Below are 5,000 nucleotides of genomic sequence, written 5' to 3' on the forward strand. Positions count from 1 at the left end.
CACATTATCTGTTCCCCAGAGGAATCTTGCTGGCTGGCAAAAATACAGGTGTTTCGATGAGCTGGCTGGAAAATTTTGTTATTGATAGAGGTTTTGCCTGGGAATTAATGACTTTTTCTAGCATTTCAACCCGAGTTGGCTGTAGAAACTCTGAAGACTGAGGACGACAAAAAAAAAAAAAAAAAAAAAAACCCCTTCCCTCTCCCAGAGAGTAGTCACAAACATACGACGGCTGGTCAGAGTGATTGCGCTTGCGGAAAAAACCTGTTTTGTCCCGGTTTTGTCGCTTTTGTTCGGTCGTTTTGGATCGAGGGATTTGAAAGCGCGCGGAATTCCTGGCTGGGAAATAAATTTGATCAGCTGGCTGGGAAACCAACCAATTTTATCTAGCTGGCTGGGAAATTTCTTGTGTGTCTTGCTGGGAAAAAGGAACAGATAATGCTTTCCCAGCAACACTGAAAAACACCTGAAAATGCCTTAATAACATTTATTTTCATTAACTGGGGTATAATAATACATTTTACAACAAATTGGTCGTTGGGTGCCCCTGCACATAGGGCGCTGTGTAACCTATGCGATCTGAGGGAACTATAAAAAGAAAACTACTGAATTAAAAAATAATTAAATAAAAAAATAAGTAAATTAGCGATAAAGTATAAAAAATCTTACGGACAATCTAAAGCTCTCTAATACTAAAACTATATTGAGCTCCTATACTATTCCCACGGGGAAAGTCAATTGGCGGTAGCTTTGAAAGTTCTCTCTATGTTGAGAGAACTCGAGATGGTAGCCTTCTGCAACCTTCTCAAAACGTCAAAGCCCCTATGGCCAAAGAGCTTCCTCATTGTCAGGTCTACATCCCTTGACCACCCCCCCCCCCCCCCAGCACGTCAATGATGATGTTACATTGTTCAACGTCATAGCCAGGGTACTGTTTCTTTAGCTCAAATCGCAGTGGCCCGTACTTGACCGTCTTCTCCTCGGACTTTTTTTCTCGATGCTCCATCCACGGACAGGACATCCACAGCCCACACCTTCTTATTCTTGTGGTCCACAAATCGAGCGTCCACTCTGTTAGCCTTGACAATGGTGTGTTCCGCATAAACTGGAACATCCCAAAACGCTAATGCCTCAGATGACTCATAGACTGGTTTGGGTACTGCACACGAGTACCAGGGAGGGACTGAATCAATTAGCCTCACATCCCTAGTCATCTCGAAGAAGAGAACTTTCAGTGCTGCGTTGTGTCTTTCTAGATATTTAGACTGGGCCAGAGCAGAGTACCCTAGCACATGCACAAGAGTTTCAGGAGCTTTCCCACACAGTCTATACGTGATGTCACCCTGTGTTGCACTCGTTTTGTGGACTGTGTACACCTTAGTGGGCGTAAGCTGCTCGTACAATTCCATTACCCCAGCGATGGTATGGGTAGGAGCACAGGTCCAATCACGCAACGTATTATTATTATTATTATTATTATTATTATTATTATACGAATGTACCGTGGGAACCAAAGATGCTGATTGGTGGGTTAGTCACGCATCAATTGATTTCGTCATCTGTGGTTGGCGCCGGAAGTTTGATTGATGAAAGCCAAAACGCAGTTTGGCCGGTTGGCGCTGGAGGATGAATTCAGTAGAATTGTGAAAAACGCAGTAAAAGGTAAACTCGACAGACTTTTTTTCAGGAGACATGGCCGGGCTGGTCAAAACTTTCGTAACCTCACAGCCACTTTTCATAATCGATATGTCTTAATTAAGGCACAACGGAGCATTTGTTTTTCGTTTTACAGTAATTAAATTAGCACTCCTTTTGGCATCCCGACTGAATCCTCAAAATGCTTGACAAAAATTTAGTTTCGTCTTTCATATATCGGATCGGAAATATAATTAATGTCCATAATTAAAAAAAAAAAGAACAAAACCAATATAACAATACCTAATCAGAAATTGATAATCAGAATAGCAATGATTCTTTTGTCTTGCTCCATTTTATACCCAAATTTTTGGACCTGTGACGGGGTATGTATGAGTAGTATGAGTGCGCCGTCAGTGAGCAGTTCCTACCAGAAATAAGAAATACAAACAGAAATAAAATTCAGATAGACCTTGTACTTTCCATGGAGGCAAAGTCCACAAAGTGACCCCTTACAGTGCAACAATTGGAGTATTATATTGCTTTCTGTAATGACCTTGAACTTTGGGAAGATGTGGTTTTGACACTTACTTTAAAATTGACCAATCACTGAATCAGCGGAATTTATTTTCTACTTGAACACAAATTTCTTTCTTCTTTTATGCTTTTCCTGTTCTCGCCTCGGTTGCTGTTTAAATTCTTGGAAGATGATGGAAAACTCGACGGTATTGAATGGCAACAACATCCCATCTTGCTTAGCTTTCGCTACAGTCTACAAGGATTTCATCACATTTCTATTTTACATTGTCACTACATGTCTACAGTCCATATTTTTTGGACTCGGGATCGTTTATGTGATGCGGAGAGAGGCTCAAAGGCGTTTTAGGGAAACCAAAGACGAAGAGTTGCGATTTGAGAGGGCTAAAAGGGACGAAGATCTGCGTTGTAAAGAAGAGCAAAATAATCAACTGTGGCGTGAATGGCGAAAGTTCTCTGAAGCAGTTAACATTCTGATACAGTATATGGGACTGAAAAGGAGTAAAACCCTTCGACGTCTCCAAATGGTCGCAGACACTTTCTCAAAAGTTCGAATCTTACCCCACATCAATGGCCTTGATGTGTTGAGATACATGATTGATGACGAAGAGAGTTTTCAGAGTAGCGAACTAGATCAACTTCGTCTTGATCTGGAGCCTGTCTTTGTGCTAATGAATCACTGCTGGTCCATGTGCTGTTTGGGAGAAACACCTCACCATATTAAACTGGAAATTAAACGAATTGTTATTGAGTTGGGTAATATAATATTACCCTTCGTCAGCGAAGGGTCTCGTCGTGGTATCATCGAGGAATGCTTGCGTGACTTTGATTGCGGTGATGTGCCTCATCAACCTATAAACAGACAGCAACTGAAGCGTGATGTTCCTTATGTCAAGCACATACAGTTTGGGGACGGCAAACAAAATTACGAAGAGTGCAAAAACTTTGCCTTTACGATCGATTGCTTCGAATCGCAAGTACCACGAGATCTTAAAGAACTTCTCACTGAGTTGATCGAGGATGACAATTCCGATGATTACGCGTTAGGATTTGTCAAGAAAATGCAAGACCTGAGGGAAGACTGGATTAGCAAAGATGCAAGTGATGAAGAGATGGTCCTAAAATTGATTCATGATGTACGATGCAATATTTGGAAGGCAATTCAAGAGGAAGAAGGTGTTCAGCTTGAACCAGGCGTGACTGACGTCAACACGTTAGAAGCTGTTCGTCGTGAGGTGGCAGAACGTCCAGTGACACACTGGTTGATTAAACGGCTCATTGGACGATTCACATTTTTGTATCTTGTAAAAAGTTCAATCCAAACGTTTTATGATAATTTGACATCAGTTCATCTTAGAGAGTGAATTTTCCCAGTGTGCTCTTTGCGTGGAAATGTTGTATTGAACTCTCTTAATTAATTGAGTTTCCAAAATTTTGCCAGGGTGCCACACCCAGGGGGGAGAGGGGGGTGGGGTACTTGGGCCAATTTTCGCTGGGTGTGTGCCAATCAAATTATACGTTACGAGAGCTGCTATACTACTGCTCGGAACCCCTAGCCCTTTATAGTCTATTTTATGGCCAATTATAGACCCCATCTTATTCACTTTTGGATAAATGTAATTTTAGCGACCTCAACTTAGTCACTTTCTGTTTATGCAGAAACCTTACGTTAAGCTAAGCCTTTTAATTGTAATTTCAAAAAGGAATGTAATGTGACTAGTAAATATTGAATTAACAGCGCTACAGTTCTTTCTGTGACAATTTTTTTTTTTACCGCAAATCCTTGCCAGAATTTTCTTACCCCCAAAATCCCGACAAATTTGCGACCCCATTCTCGTAACTCTGTCGGGAACTCTGCTGAAAATGCAACCCCATTATAGTCAATATAGAAAATGTTTCTGCAATATTGCCATGGCTTTGCTGTGCCCTTTTTTTTTTCAGCATGCATGAGGTTTGCCTAATAAACAAAACCTGGTAATTCCCCTTTTCTTTTGCGCCTTTGTGTCTCCATCTCTCAACACAATACTTTTGTGGTCTGCTTTAGATACTTTTCCTGTGGAGAGAGTATTGATGGTGCAAAGGTCAAAGTAACCCCCTAAGTGCTTAATTAAGTACAGTCAAAGCTCTCGTAAGCAACCACCCAGGGAATAGCGCTTTGCACTAATGACGTCATGAAATTGAAGATCCCCAAGTGACTCAGACAAACAAAGTTCAGTCTGTGAGAGTCACAAGGGAAATGAGGCATAATATTCGCTTCAATCGATTTGGTTTTAAGCGACTTCGACCGTGTTCTTGGCTCAGTTCTCTAGAGAGAACCAGAACAATACACAATTGAGCAGTTAGAACGGTGTTCAAAGTGTAGGGGGTTGAAATTGACGGGCAAACGTAACGACCTTTTTAAACGAGTGAGTGGCTGTATAAGGTTGTGTAAACAGTGAAAGTGACCACGCACTTGATCCGAGCATCGATAATGGCCCTTAGTCTGTGGCGAAAATACAAAAAAAAGATTCGATGTTGGAAGGAAATGGTACCCTAGTGCAAGTTCTGTTCGCTATTCTACTCCGTCGGCAGGTTGGCATGTTGGAAAAGACGGTTGATGGGCGTTATTATTACGCTACTCCTGCTGTTCGCAAACGGTTGTCTGTTTTGCTTTGACTAAGACATCTTTCATGGATTTTGCCATATACTACGAAGTATGGAAGGGGGGAGGGTTATTTCTCTTAGATGTGGGTAATTTTCTATCAGGTGACATTTCCTCGTGAGCGGAGTGGTATTTTGAGACAAAAGTCAGAATTGTGATACATGTGCGTTTTCATGTCCTCGTGCGT

Source organism: Montipora capricornis, chromosome 2 (assembly GCF_036669925.1).
Source record: "Montipora capricornis isolate CH-2021 chromosome 2, ASM3666992v2, whole genome shotgun sequence".
Taxonomy (NCBI): domain Eukaryota; kingdom Metazoa; phylum Cnidaria; class Anthozoa; order Scleractinia; family Acroporidae; genus Montipora; species Montipora capricornis.